Source organism: Muntiacus reevesi, chromosome 7 (genome assembly GCF_963930625.1).
Source record: "Muntiacus reevesi chromosome 7, mMunRee1.1, whole genome shotgun sequence".
Lineage (NCBI taxonomy): Eukaryota > Metazoa > Chordata > Mammalia > Artiodactyla > Cervidae > Muntiacus > Muntiacus reevesi.
This window is the reverse complement of record NC_089255.1, coordinates 43,073,459-43,089,736: the sequence shown is the minus strand read 5'-3', so window position 1 is coordinate 43,089,736 and position 16,278 is coordinate 43,073,459. Positions and strand designations below refer to the sequence as shown.

General features: G+C 40.0%; 1 protein-coding gene across 2 annotated transcripts in view; it reads right to left on the bottom strand.

Annotated features, from left to right (window-relative positions):
- Positions 1–14,485, bottom strand: part of GNG2 (G protein subunit gamma 2) — a 124,255-nt gene extending 109,770 nt beyond the window's left edge. Inside the window, exon 1 of one of the 2 annotated variants that reach the window (XM_065940987.1) lies at positions 14,297–14,485. The gene's annotated coding sequence lies outside the window, so the exon portion shown is untranslated. Of the gene's footprint in view, positions 1–13,942; positions 14,049–14,296 lie in introns of those variants that run through there. The other variant, XM_065940988.1, reaches the window with a different exon arrangement.
- Positions 14,486–16,278: the final 1,793 nt, after the last annotated feature.

The following is a 16,278-nucleotide window of genomic DNA, read 5'->3' as shown; positions in this document are numbered from 1 at the left end:
CCTCTGTCCATAGACTTTTCCAGGCAAGAATACTGGAGTGGGTTGCCATTTCCTTCTCCAACCAAGATGTTTTTAAACCAAGGTCTAAAATAAAGGTTCATTTTTAAAAAGCGAATATGAGAGAGTCCAATATTTGGAAGAAATGTAGACTACTCCCATCCATTTATCAATACATGTTATTTAAGACCCTCTATGTACTTAGCACCATTGTTTATAACTGAACATTGCAATAGAGTTTAGGGAAGACTATTTTCCTACTGGAGACAAAGGCCACAGGCATGGTTTAGTCCCTTAGCTTCTCTCAGAAGATCCTCTGTGTCACAAAGCACCATTCTGGATGAGCTTTAAGTCAGAGGAACCATGACCCAGTGATCACATAGGGTCCAGAATTCACAGTCCTGACTTGGACATCACAGGTGACTCTCTTCAAGGAAAAACACACGTTGGTAATCTTGGTATACTGATTTTCCTCTGTTTGAAATGGAAATAAACCCTATTTTAAAAGAGACTTAAATAAATTTTATACAAATCTATTTAAATTAAAATGTGAAGTATCCTAAGGCTTACTTATGGTATAATTTACCACAGACACACACACACACACACAAAATAGTCATTAAAAATTAATTTCTCTAAAGTGCTACATATTTTATGTACTGTTGCCAATAATATTTTTTTCTCTAGAGTTTGAAGGGATAACCAGAGTGCACTGGTTAGGATAGGCTAGGTTATACTGTCATAACTAACAACCCTCAAATCCTTTAAGAAAGAAAAACTCATTTCTTCTCTCTCTACATGTTCATTGTAGGTCCATGGAGAGACCATTTCTGTTGTCTTTATTCCAAGAACCAGGCTTAAGGGCTCAGCCACTGTTTTTGTGCTTCTACCACTGTCAATTGCCAAGGAATGTACTTACCTCCTGGTTCTTCTAAGCTTTTTCCTAGAGGTAACAAACATCACTTCTGCTCACGTTTCACTGACCAGTGCAAGACACATGACTACATCGAACTAAAGGAGACAGAGGTGTGTAAGTCTATCATAAGTTGGGAAAGAAAACTGGAAATATTTATGACTAAGCACATGCATTGGTGAACAAATAACGCAAGCTTGAGACTACCACTTAAAGTCAAAACACTAACATCTGACTATGCCAGGGAAGAAGGCTTCCTTGGCTGATTCTTAAAGTTCTAAGCACCTGTGGCTCTTACTGGATCATAATCGTTTCTGCTAAAACCTGCTAAGAACCCCAAAGCTAGAATAAAAGATACTCGCCTCCATCTTTGTGGTAACAATAATAATTACACTAATAATAGCCACAATTCTGAACAGTTAATTACTATTTGTCAGGCACTATGTTAAATAAATGTTTTATACACACTACATAATCTTCTCCTGACAATTTTGTAAAGTAGGTATTGTCATTATATCCCAATTTATAGATAAGGAAACAGAGGCACAAATAGTATAAGGAACTTGTCCAAGATATTCTGATTCCAAACCAATATTCTTTAACTACTATGATCTCCTATGAATTAAGCCTTAGAATATTATTTTCTACACTATAGTATTTTGGGATTATTTTAAAACATAATAAATATCTTTTTTCTTTTTTTTTGCTTAGCAATTTTCACTTTTTTTAACTCAAATTTTTTGTTAACTTAGTTAAAAGAAAACCTTGGGACTGCTCGATATCATTTCTGCCCCCAAAGGAAAAAATCATAATAAAACTATCGATGAAATTAATGCTTATATACAGTAATGGTCTCTAAACACAATCACAATTCATAAAGTTTAAGAAATCTCGAAGGATCAATTCAAATCTCCATCAAAGACTCTAAAATGACAATTTATTTTTTGTGTTTAAATTTTTTCACAATTTTTCTCATATGGCTCTGGGCAGATCAGATAAATACTCTTCTTAAACACAGCTCTGTTGGAAAAGCCTAGAAATTAACATTTACTTTCCTGTTTAAAAATGCAAATAGAAGAGTAGGAAGCACTCAATCAGTTATTACAGAGAAGATATTCCCACCATTAACACTAACCTGTTACAATGAAAATGCACAGAAATACACCTAGAGGCAAGCCGTCAAAACACTGTGATGACAGCAGCTCCACTGCTATTTCTCTTTTTACTACTGTTGTGTTACAAACCCAACCTCTGAAATGAAATATCATACGGGAAGTGAAGAAACCATGAAGCAAATGCAATAATAATCGAACTGCATGTTGACTCTGGAGTTGGAAAGTGAAAACCTACTTTCAAAATAACTCATAATTAGAAATGTCAGAGATTATTCTTTCTTCCCTTACACACACCATCATCAACAAAATGCATAGCCTTCTAGAGAAAACACAGTTTTAAGTCTGAAAGACACCATACTCAGAACCCTTGGCCTCTCTCGCTCATTTCTTAGTCCAGGGTGGATTTTCTTTAGATCAAATTGATTTTAATGACCAGCCAGCAGCACTCAATATAATTAAATATATATAAAATTACAATGCAGAAATGTAGCACTGGTTGTCTAAACTAAATGCCATTCTTAATGCTTACCAGGACCGGGTATAATTGCTTACTAAGACCTGTTGTAATTTCTTCTGGAATCATTTGTTTAGAAGGTGATTTTTTGCTTAGTCTCACAGCAGCCATTTTGTATTTTCTTCCAGGACTCTTTCTGTAATCTACCTAGATCATGACTATCAACAAAAACAAGCTTTTCATTTGTGTATACGTGTGTGTGTTTGTTTTTCTGAAAAGAGAATGCATGGAAACACAGTTCAACTCAAAGTTGTGTGATCTCGCTAATTTTGACTTTTTTGAGCCTTGATATCTTCATGTACAGGATGAAAATAACATAGCGGCAGACTCTGTTGACTGCCCACTCAATAAGCATTCACCCTTCATCCTTGTTAACTGAGTTAGATCTTTTGTCTGGGGTCTGGTGACCATGTTCTTCCAGAACATGGCCTCACAAGAAAACAAATGAGCCAATTTCAGCAGTTCTGCTGGCCTTGCTACTAATAGGGAAGGCACAGTGAGTTGTGAAGGTGAATTCTGCTGTGGGCAGCTTTTCTGTTAACATTAAGACAGGCATATGGGCACTTCACTGTGCCTCTAGTGAAACTGAAATCAGCCTATAATTCTGAAAATGTAGTGGAAGCCATCTCAGCACAGTGAAGAGAGCTGGCCTCAGAAGACAAACCAACCTGCTCAGGATGTCAGAATATGAGGAGAGAAAGATTTAAGGTTGCTAGGAACACTGTCCAGCTAGGAAAAACATTGGAGTCACCCTCCTTTCAGGAGGTCCTCAATAAATGTCTTATTGTTTACACCATTTTGGTAGGGTATTCTTTCACCAGCATCCAAAAGTATCCTGATTGAAAAATATTGTAAAATATTGTTCTCATCTCATAGGATTACTTTAAAAGCTAACGGAGACATAGAAAACAAATTTATGGTTACCAAAGGGGAAAGGAGGTGGGGGAGGGATAAATTAGGAGTTTGGGATTAACAGATCTACGCCTCTGTATATAAAATAAACAAGGTCCTACTGTATAGCACAGGGAACTATAATATCTTATAATAAACCATAATGAAAGAGAATATGAAATATATATATATGAAATATATATATATGTATATCTTAATCACTTTGCTATCCACCAGAAACTAACACAATATTGTAAATCAACTATACTTCCATTTAAAGAAAAAGCTAATGGAAAACAATAACATATATAAAGTCTGCAGTGCTCAGAAGCTCAAATACAATGCTCAACAAATGCTAGCTCTCGACTTGATTCTTGAAATACACTGATCTTCACTCATCTGGACATGAGTAAGTGTGTGGTACTGTGTAGTTTGATTGACTCCCCTGTAAGGTTTTCCCTGATTCCCCCAAGTATAGTTAAGGGCAGAAGTCACTACTTTCTCTACTTTCTTCATTTAAGAGATCATACCAAAAAGCTAAGGTGATTTTAAACAGTAAGACTGGTGTTTAATTCCGACAACAAACCCTGTAGTGCTGGTGGCAATGTAAAAGAATATTATTAAACAGAGTACTCTTCTTGACTACTCTGACTACCAAATCACTTTGATCTAAATACAATCTCACCCACATATGTTCAGTAGAGAAGCCAAGTGTTCTGTATTTGGAGTCTACCTAGTTAAACTGAAAGGCTGCTTTCAACAGAGGAAAGACATTCTATAGATTCTTACACAGGTGTGTGTGAAAAGGGTCACACTTCAGCTGGAAGTCCACCTCACCCTTATTTCAGAAAGATGCCTGTACTTCCTGCTTGGGAACTCTCTCCCCAAAGCTGCTTACATGGCTTACTCCTCACCATAATACAGGTCTCATTTAAATGTCATTTCAGAGAGGCCTTCAGGGATTACCCAACAAAAGTAAAATCGCCATGACTACACCATCATATGCACAATCTCTATCATGTAGTCTATTTCTATTTTAATCCACCTCAGCACTTATCACTGCCTGGTATTTTCTTGTATTGTCATTTGTTTTTGTCAGTGGCGTCCAATCCTGCCTGATTCTGATTTAATTAGTCTGGGTTGAGGTTGGGCCACAGGTTTTTTTTTTTCAAAGTACCTCTCAGTGATTTCTAATGTGCAGCCAGACCTGAAAACCACTGATTTACATGTTTACTGGATCTCTCCCAACACTACAATATAAATTCCAAGAAAACAAAGAACTGGTCTGTTTTGTTCATCCAAGTATCCTTGGCCCTTAAAGAACAGAAGGCATACTGCAAACATTCAGCTAAGACTTGAGGACAGACTGACTAACTATATTGTAATTTTATCAGTATTTGTCTGTTTCCCCAGTAGTTTATGAGCTCCTAGAAAATCTAGCCCACTCTGCATCAAAAAGTAAGTGACCCAAGAAAGTTCATCAAACAAATGATAAATTGCATTTGTGAACCCAAAGGCTTTCACTAAAAAAAGAGGCAAAAACCTCACCAAACCCACAAATACATATGAGTTGATGAATGTGTTAATTAATTAGTTGGGAGGAATACTTTTACAGTATATATGTATATCCAATCATCGTGATAAACACTTTAAATATAATTTTATTTGACAATTACACTTCATTAAAACTGAAATTAAAACCAAACAAAAACCCAAGCTGTATTCATGTGCTGTAAGGAAGACAAAGATGAAACTGGGTGTGGCTGCTGTCCTCAAAGAGCTTGCAAAAGAAAAAAAAGAAAAAAGACTGCCATTGCCATTATACACACTAGAATGCACTAATTGCTGAGAGATTTTTATTGGGGAAGGAAGAAACCAAGGAAACTTCATGGAAGAAGTAGCATTTGAACTGAGTCTTACAGGATGAAAGGAATTTGGTGAGGCAGAGAAGCAAAACTACAGAGGTGAAGTGTAGAAGGGGAAGCAGGAAAGTTCTTCCAGGGAGAGGCAAGAAAACAACCAATCAGCCCATCTGAAGGTCAGGAGAACCAGAACTAAGACACCAGCTATCAACATGGAAAAGAGCAGAGAGTATCAAGGTATGTTTCCAACGACAATGCAAAGGTCTGAGCAACTGACTCCAACTTGACTGGTGAGGAAAACAACGGAATTGAGTTTTCCTACTTGAGGGACTAAGAGAATGGGGGTGTCATTAATAGTCATGGGGTCAGGTGAAGAGCGGGTTCTGAGTGGGGAAAGGAACAGCAAACATTGATTCTGGCCTCAATTTCAGATGGTGGCGTGTTCTGGCAAGTTCGTAAGGTGCTTGATGTGCAAACTTAGAAAGTTAGAGATCAGGATGCAGAATTAGATTTGGAACTGCTCTCCACCCCTGTGACAATGACAGAAATATTAGAAAAGGATTTGATAAAGGAAGAGGGAGAAATTAAGTGGCAGAAGAATCAAATCTTGAGAACACTCATATTTGAGGTGCAGAACTTAGAGTTAATGGCAAAGTTGGGAGCCTTCAGACTGGCATGAAGGGTGGTAGACTATACCACCCCAAAATATGTCTCTTTGGCATAAGAATTATTTTGAGCAGATTATTTTGGGAAATAGAAGAAATTATGAAAACAGACCAGATTACGTTTTTGTAAGGGAAATTTACATTTATAAAGGAAATCTTCATTTGTAAGAATGCCTCCCTCTCTGGTCCTAGGAAAGAAGGATAATTAACTTGATAGAGACTCTAGTCAAAGGACTGGCACCAACTTAAATATGCGTATCAACTCTTAACTCTTCTTTACCTCAATTTTCCTGGCCACCTCCCCATAACTGACCCCCTCCACTCCTCCCTTTCAATTTTGTCTTTAGCTCAAGGTGGTATTTAAGCCTGAGTTCTAAATCGCTTCTGAGAGCTACTCATTCTTCCTTGGTATCTCCCATGTATAGATGAGGTATTCAAGTTAATAAATGTCTGTTTGCTTTTCCCTTAACCTTTTGTTACAGGCTTCCTAGAACTGAGAAGGGCGAAGGGAAAACTGTTTTTCTTCCCCTACAGGTAGGAAGAAAACAAAGTTAACAAAGGTTACCAAAGTCAAAGGGAAGCTTTGTTGGCAACAGGTTTATTTAAATTTTAGTTATAGTGTAAATTGACTTCCCTGGTGGCTCAGATCTTAAAGCATCTGTCTACAATGCGGGAGACCTGGGTTCGATCCCTGGGTGGGGAAGATCTCCTGGAGAAGGGAATAGCAACCCACTCCAGCATTCTTGCCTGGAAAATCCCATGGACGGAGGAGCCTGATAGGCTACAGTCCATGGGGTCGCAAAGACTCGGACATGACTAAGCGACCTCACTTACACTTTATAGTGTAAACGAAGCAAGTTTCAATGATCAATGCAAAGAAATAGAGAAAAACAATAGAATGAGAAAGACTAGAGATCTCTTCAAGAAAATTACAGATACCAAGGGAACATTTCATGCAAAGATGGACACAATAAAGGACAGAAATGGTATGGACCTAACAGAAGCAGAAGATATTAAGAAGAGGTGGCAAGAATACACAGAAGAACTATACAAAAAGATCTTCACGACCCAGATAATCACGATGGTGTGATCACTCACCTAGAGTCAGACACCCTGGAATACGAAGTCAAGTGGGCCTTGGCATCACTACAAACAAAGCTAGGGGAGGTGATGGAATTCCAGTTGAGCCATTTCAAATCCTAAAAGATGATGCTGTGAAAGTGCTGCACTCAATATGTCAGCAAATCTGGAAAACTCATCAGTGGCCACAGGACTGGAAAAATGTCAGTTTTTATTCCAATCCCAAAGAAAGGCAATGCCAAAGAATGCTCAAACTACCACACAATTGCACTCATTTCACACGCTAGCAAAGTAATGCTCAAAATTCTCCAAGCCAGGCTTCAACAGTATGTGAACTGTGAACTTTCAGATGTTCAAGCTGGTTTTAGAAAAGGCAGAGGAACCAGAGATCAAATTGCCAACATTTGCTGGATCATCAAAAAAGCAAGAGCATTCCAGAAAAACATCTACTTCTGCTTTATTGACTACGCCAAAGCCTTTGACTGTGTGGATCACAACAAACTGTGGAAAATTCTTCAAAAGATGGGAATACCACACCACCTGATCTGTCTCTTGAGAAATCTGTATGCAGGTCAGGAAGCAACACTTAGAACTGGACATGGAACAACAGCCTGGTTCCAAATAGGAAAAGGAGTATGTCAAGGCTGTATATTGTCACCCTGCTTATTTAACTTATACGCAGAGTACATCATGAGAAATGTTAGGCTGGAGGAAGCACAAGCTGGAATCAAGATTGCCAGGAGAAATATCAACAACCTCAGATGTGCAGATGACACCACCCTTATGGCAGAAAGCGAAGAAGAACTAAAGAGCCTCTTGATGAAAGTAAAAGAAGAGAGTGAAAAAGTTGGCTTAAAACTCAACATTCAGAAAATTAAGATCATGGCATCCGGTCCCATCACTTCATGGCAAATAGATGGGGAAACGGTGGAAACAGTGTCAGACTTTATTTTTTTGGGCTCCAAATCACTGCAAATGGTGACTACAGCCTTGAATTAAAAGATGCTTGCTCCTTGGAAGAAAAGCTATGACCAACCTAGACAGCATATTAAAAGGCAGAGATATTACTTTGCCAACAAAGGTCCATCTAGTCAAGACTATGGTTTTTCCAGTAGTCACATGTGGATGTGAGAGTTGGATTATAAAGAAAGCTCAGCACTGAAGAATTGATGCTTTTGAACTGTGGTGTTGGAGAAGACTCTTGAGAGTCCCTTGGACTGTAAGGAGATCCAACCAGTCCATTCTAAAGGAAATCAGTCCTGAATGTTCATTGGAAGGACTGATGTTGAAGCTGAAACTCCAATACTTTGGCTACCTGATGTGAAAAACTGACTCATGGAAAAGACCCTGATGCTGGGAACGATTGAAGGTGGGAGGAGAAGGGGATGACAGAGGATGAGATGGTTGGATGGCATCACCGACTCAATGAGTTTGAGTAAACTACAAGAGTTGGTGATGGACAGGGAAGCCTGGTGTGCTGAGTCCATGGGGTCACAAAGAGTTGGACATGACTGAGCGACTGAAATGAACTGAACTGAACTGAAACAAGTTTGCAGGCAGAGGAAAGGGTCAATAAAAGGAAGAAACCAAATATGTAGGAAGGAGATAGAATTATTATCAGAACATAGCCCCCTAGAAAGTAAAAAGAAATGAACTGACAAGTTCCAAGTAAAGAGTTGACTTCTGGATTGGAAGAAAGGCTATACTAATACAACCTAGGAAGGGAGGAGAAGGAAATGAAGGAAAACATGATAAATTTTGAGGCGGTAAAGAATGAGCTTGAAGACTTCCATAATACATACATTCTCTGAAAAACAAAAAGTGACCTGCAATGAAAAAAGGAAGTGGGGGTTTGGATTTCATTGTTTTCATTGAAAACACAGAGTGGAGTAAAAAAGTGAAATAAAAAAGAAAAGGATTTTCCAAAAACAGCAAAGTCCTTGCTGCTGTTGCAAGGACTCTGAAGTGAAGCCATCACCTCAGTTTCCAAATCCTCACCTTCAGTTCTATTGCCAGGTGACTGGGGCAGAAGATCATGGGAAAGTATGACCCTGACAACCAGGCTGACAAGGGGACAAATGGAAGGCCAAAGAAATGGGACGGAAGGGTCAACTACCCAGTTTTTCTAAATCTTTCAAACATTAAGAGCTGACCGTTTAGACATATTTGCCAAGAGATAAAAGGGCTGATTCTGTTTTGTATCTTCACTTCTAAGAAACACGTTACCACTAGAGTTTGAGAACTGAACTCTCTCTTTTTTAAAGTTTAATGAAGTCCTCTGGAGAGTCAGAACACTGTATGAACTCAATTCCCATTAAACATAACTCGTTTTCTTTAACATAAGAGTTTTAGGGAACCACATATATTTCTAATGCTCTTACCTGAAAATCTGAATCCCAGTTCCACAGTGACATCTTTACATGTGAACAAATTTGAACAGAGAAACATAGCATATAAAATGTAAACATTACCTTCTTCTTTTTAAACAAAATAATACGGTATTTCAAACAATTTTTAAAGTGACAAAGTATAATGACTTTCTCTAAATCTTTTCTCTGCGATGGAGGAAAGTAAAATGAAAATTGAATTGAGAAATGTATTAATCTACTGTGCAGTGCCAGAAAGGTAAATTCTGGGTCTATTTTGTAATCCATCATTGAGGGGGTGATACAGGATAGGTTTGTTCCCAGGTAGTTTTTAGATCTACCATTCATTCCATGATGTCCTAGCCTAGACTGAGACAAACACTTAACCCAGCGCTGTAATTCCCCTCTCCCATCTGGGTATAGTAAAGTCAGTCACAGGTCTTCCCAGTAACTGTAGAATCAACAGATTTGCAAATTTTAAAAAATTGGGGGCCATTATCCAACCTCTTAGTACACACACAGAGTGTATTACAAAAAATTAACATACACATTAACATACAATCATTCAGGAGCTCTTCAAACCATTCAAGGTCAACATCTTCAACCACACCATCTCAGGTATCATTGCTGTTCATCAGAGTCCTCCCTAATCGTTCTGCTCAGATGTCCCCAGCCCCATCCATACCCTGCCTCTCTGGTTTTGGAATAGAGAGTGAAATGTGTGGTGGAGAATGAAACACAGGGTTCTTTATTTTAAGATGTGAAGTGTGGCTTAGGATCACATTTCGTCAGTAGAAACTTCTCTTAGAATCTGTTGTTGTTTAACTACTATAGCCCCTTTCCAAGATTAACCCACTCTATTAGAAAAAGTTCGAGAAAAATTTAGTACTGTAATTGAACTTGCTACCTGTTGGGCACTTTTTTCTCCTGAAGCTAATGTGTAGAGACTAGGACTAGGAGTGACAGGTCCCTCCTGCCTCCTTTGTGGCAGCCTAGCCAGCAGGATCACTGGTCTACAGTAAGGGTTTGAATTTCACTACCCGGTTCTTGATGTTACCAATTATGAGGATCTATGTAGATCTTCTTTCTCCTTTCCAGTTTAAAAGTTACTTTTGAGAGAAGTATTTCACTTGGGTAGGGGTAATATTGGTGCATGCAAGAGATTAAACACAAATATTACAGTCATGATCTTTCTGACACACCATGTTAAGAGATGCCACCATTTAAATACATCTCCTTTAAAACAACCCAATTTAAAAAAACGGGTAAAGGACTTGAACAAACATTTCTCTAAAGAAGACAACAAATCGCCAATATGCACATGAGAAGACATTCAACATCTCTAATCCTCAGAGAAAGGTGAATTGGGACCCTAATGTACTGCAATGGAAATACGTTGTGTCCGTTACATTGTGGTGCCTGCTCAGTTGTGTCCGACTCTTTGTGACCCCATGGACTGTAGCTGCCAGGCTCCTCTGTCCATGGAATTCTCCAGGCAAGAATACTGGAGTGGGTTGCAATTTCCTCCTCCAGGGGATCTTCCCGACCCAGGAATTGAACCCTCCTCTCCTGTGTCTCCTGCATTGGCGGGCGATTTCTTTACCACTGGTGTCACCATAATTGCTATGGAAAACAGTATAGCCATTCTTCAAAAATTAAACACAGTTGCCATATAATACAGCATTTAACCCTTCTGGGCACCCAAAAAGAAGTGAAAGTAGGGACTCACAGAGATGTCTGTACACCCATGATCATAGCAGGATTAGTCACAAAAGCAAAAACAAGGAAGTAACCACAGTGTCCATCAATAGATTAATGGATTAGAAAATATATACATAAAATGGAATATTATTCAGCCTAAACAAGGCGTAAAATTACCACATATGTCAAAACATGGATGAACCTCTAAGACATTTTGGTAAATGAATTAAGCCATCACAAAAGGACAAATACCACATGACTCCACTTATATGAGGTACCTAGAGTAGTCAGATTCATGAACAGAAGGTAGAATAGTGGTTGCCAGGGGGAGGAGGGAATGGGAAATTACTGTTTAATGCAACAGATTTTCAGTCTGAGAACATGAAAATGCTCTGGAGATGAATGGCGGTGATGGTTACAACAATGTCAACATACTTAATGCCACAGAATGGCATACTTAAAAATGGTTAAAGTGGGAAATTTTATGTTCTATATATATATTTAACTACAATTAAAAAAATGTCTCTTGGAATCTTTGAGATAGTGGCAAAGATTAAGAATAGACTAACTTTTCCTGATGCAGGAGAAAAAAGGACATGAGTACCTACTATGTACCTGACAGGAACTCACAAATCATACACAAAAGCAAAAACCAAATAAAACCATAACACGACAAACAACAATGAAAAAATACCTTGATTATTAACCCTTCTTTACTGCGAAGAAAGCAAGGTTCATAAATTAACGTACAAGGTCAAGGAGTAAGAACTAGTGGTAGTATTCAAAGGCAAATTTGCCTGCCTCTCAAAGCCTGTGTTCTTTTCACTCCACCATGCTGTTTTCTGCTCCCGCAGTTGTCTTTGAAGAGGCTTTGTGCTTTGACTATAGAGCTTTTATACTTAAAAGTTGAGCCTGCCTTCTGAAGTACGCTAAAAAAGTCAGTCAACCAAATGCATTCACTAGGAGCCCACCATGAGGCCCAGGACTGGCCAGGAAATAATGCAGTCGTGTTTCCACTCTGCCATTAGCCATATGGCAGGGGAAAAACACACACACACAATTAAAATTTCAGTGTCGGCTGACTCCAAACACTCTGGACAAAAGCAGTATGTCTTTTTATATTCTGTATGGCCAGAAGAAGTGGATATAGTCCCATTTTACAGGCTAAGAGTTTCTTCATCTTTTTCCTAAACCTCCTACCATCATAGTTACTGATCTGCTGTTACTCATTCATGTTGTGCTTCAAGCTGGAATTTAACAATTAAGAAAATGTTTTGGGCTATGCAAAAATAGGCATCTCTTGTTCAACGTCTTTTTAAAAAGAGAGCAGGGGGTTTCTGGACCCCTCTGTGTCTATGACCCAAGGTTTCATTTTCTTACTCTTTTATGAAACACAGAGAGAAGTAAGGCAGATTGTCTTCACATCCCCACACAAAGCAGGGTGTTGGCATTATCTAGTGAATCCAGACTGTATATGAGTAAGTACCAGAGGGTGAGTCCCATTTTCATTCATATAGCCCAGACTCCCAACTTTCCATTTCATGACAGACAGCTCGAGCATATAGCTCCAGTTAGGGGCATTCTGGATCCAAGATCCACCCAAGATCTCTTCTTTGGGAAGATGATCTTTACATATTTTACTCTAGGAGACATACAGGAACTGGAGCCATGGAATACGTGGCATGACTTGTTTTGCCCACAGGTTTGATTAAATTCAACAGATCTGTCAGGGGAGCTCCATGGTTTCAACACCAGTAATACATTGTCTGTTAGTCATCAAAAATAAGCTCAGAAAATTAGACATTTTCTTCCTTAAGGACCCAAAAATTCTTATTTCTAAAATGTGCTGTTACCCTACATATTTTGAGAAGCCAAATCAATTTCATAAAGATGACATTAAAAGAAACTTCACAATCCCTAATGATAAAAAAGGAAGCATATACACTCTCCATGGCATATTTAGTATTTAAAACCCACATTAAAAAAATTTATGAATGTCTAAATATGACCTTTTTATTATTTTTACTCCACTATAAGCAGTTCTTTCTTTCCTTTGAAACTGTATCTCCTTTCATTCTAAAAATGCAAGACAAAATGTTTTTTTATCAATGATCATTTATTGTTTAACCATACTTCTTATTGGAGACAAAGGTTAATTTTTAAAATCAGGCTATGTTGGAATATTTAATTCTTCCTCCTACATACCCTGCGAAAAGAATCTCACAAATTCATTTCTAATCCGTTAGACCTATTTACTGCACTTGTATCATATCATTCACAGATATGAACAAGCCATGGCCACAGACTCCTAATAAGAAGACCCATTGCTCAAGAAAATCAAAGAATAAAAATCACGTTCTGATTTCACTATTTTGTCCATGCACAGCATACAGGTAAGGAAACAACTCCGGCAACACTTTAACATGTTGTCCCTCACTGAGGCTAATGTGTACCTTGACCTAGAGCTGAATAAAATCTATATAAACATAAAATCCATATATACACTCCTATCTGATTCTAGACAAGTTAAACTCGCCCCACTCCTTTGAGAAAGGATGCAACTTCAGAATAAGACCCACTGGCAACTGATAGCTGTTTCTAGGGTTATCCTGAGAGCAGCTGCAGAGCGCAGAGAGGAAGACACCGTGTTTTAAATGGTAAATACTGCCCCTCACATACGCAATTCCAGCCTTTGTTGGCAAATTCTGAGTACAAAAGGATTTACCCTCCCCAAACAAACAACATAAAAAGCCAAATCACAATCCTTATGCTGCAAAACAGACCACTCCAGTGCTCTGTGTAAGAAAGATAATGCAATTAACATTTTACACCACTTACGCCCCTGAAACAGGACTGCGACGCTCAGATGGTCAGCCCACAGCTTCACAGCCCCCAGTGATTTCGCCTGGGCTCTGCTTTTCTTACAAGAGAACTCTGCAAACAGCTTCTTAATATTTAGCGTGTTTTCCTGATGAGTCACTGAAGCTAAGCACTAATGAGGATTATTTCTTCAAACCAAGGTGTCACAAATTTGGTCCTTCTCAAAAGTCCTCCTAACAGAACCCATCCAGATCATTTCCTCCCATCCCCGAGCAGTGTGCCTTTCTTCCCTTCGAAATCTGCCCTGAAAACCGCTGGCGGGGGTCATTTTCCTCACTTAACAAGGAGCAGCACGAAGAGCGTTTCCTTTACCTTGGCTCCCGAGGCCGGTGCGAGCAGCGTGGCTCTCCTCCGCCCTGCGCGGCGCCGAGTGCAGGCGAGCTCGCGCAGCCCGCCCAGCCCAGCCCCGCAGCAGCGGAGCAGCCCACCGCGCGGCAGCCGCTGAGAGTGCGTGTAGCGGCCGCGCCTGCAGCCCGGGACTAGTCCCCACCCAGCTTTGTCCTCAGTCGTCGGTCTTTCGACAGGAAGCCGCGCATCTCCCACTTCCTCCTCTAGCTCACTGTGAGCGGCTTACTTCTTTCCCTCTCCTTCCATTTCAGGGCTCCCCGGAGCCCTTTCCCTCCCTCTGGCCGATGTGACTAGAATCCTCTTCCCCCTTTTGTTCCAGGTCCCTTTGGTCCTGTCTGTCCCTTCCTCCCCCTCATTCCCTCATGCTTTCGGCTCCCTTGCGCACACAGTCTGCTTTCTCAGCTGAACCTTGGTTTGTTGCTGCTGCTGCTGCTGCTGTTCCGAGGGGTCCGTATCCCTGACCACCTTCTGCCCCCGAGATCCAGTGCCAGCCTCCATGGCTTATCCCGATTTACTGGGGTCCCTACCAAGCCAGTGAGCTGGGAGCTTGCAGCTTCTTGTTGAAACACTTCTCTCTGTGGCCAACATTCCTGATGCTTCATTTCTCCAAGGCCCCACTACCATTGAGCTCTGATTTAACCCACATGCTCAGAAAAGAATGGCCCTAATATGTATTTTTGTGGGGCATAGGAGATAAGCCAAGTCTTGAAATGCTACCTGTGACCTAGTAGTGAAGACGTATTCCCTGAAAGATTCTCAGTAGTGGGAAGGAACGAGGTGGGGCTGAATGCTGGATCTTCTCACCCCAGAAACAGAGCCCTCTGCCCTACACTAGCAGGACTAAAAGGACCCTCAGCATTCTCTTGGCCTTTCCCTTCACTTTAGGAGGTGGTGGAGTGTTAGCAATAAAGGGAGAGACTGCAGGCAGTCTGCCCACCAGTATTTGAGTCCAAGCTGTCATTACTGGCTATGAACTTGGGCAAATTATTTAACCTGTACGTGCCTCAGTTTCCTTACATGCAAAAATAGAGGTGATTAAAGTCACACCCCATGACACTAGTGGTAAAGAATCCACCTGCTGATGCAGGAGACTCAAGAGATGCAAGTTCAATCCCTGGGTCAGGACGATCCCCTGGAGGAGGGCATGGCAACCCACTCCAGTGTTCTTGCCTGGAAAATCCCATGAAGAGAGGAGCCTGGCAGCTACAGTCCATAGGGTTACAAAGAGTCGGACAGGACTGAAACAACGGAGCACAGAGTCACACCCCACAGCAGAAATTTGAGGATTAAATGAAATGATGCACAGAATGATGATAATATTTTCCTAAAACATAAGATATGTTTGACATATAAGAGCTCTTTTTGTTTTTAGAGGACACAAGCTCAGAGATGGTGAGTAACTTTAGCAATCTGCAGCCAAACCAGGACCAGCACTTGGCTTCCTGATTCCCCATGGTTAGTATATTCACCACCAAACCTCAATGCTCTTGGGGCTCTGAATTTATTCATCTTGTGAGTCATTCTTCCTCATTATGAACACAAGGTGCTTTGGGGAAGCTACAAATTAAATACAGGCTGAGGGCAGGGGAGGGAGGAGTCCTTCTAGTGTCCAGGCAACAGTTAAGAAACCTCTCCTTAAGAATCAGTGCTTGGAAAGCTATTATTCCTGGGCAACAGAGTAAATTCTCAACTCTACATTTTAACCCAGCCTTGCCTTACCCTCTAGCAAGTAAACTAACAAGGAACATTGGAAAACTAGGACTGATGCAGGATAACTCTATCATCAGGGAAGTCACCAGGTGAGGGTTCCTATCCCACCTAGAGGACCACAGCACATTAGCCTGGAAGATACAAAATTCAGTTTCTATGAAATGTTCTGAGACAGTCCCCAGGATACTCTTTGTTTTGATTTGATATTCCATGAATAAGAGTTTGCTTATTTCTAC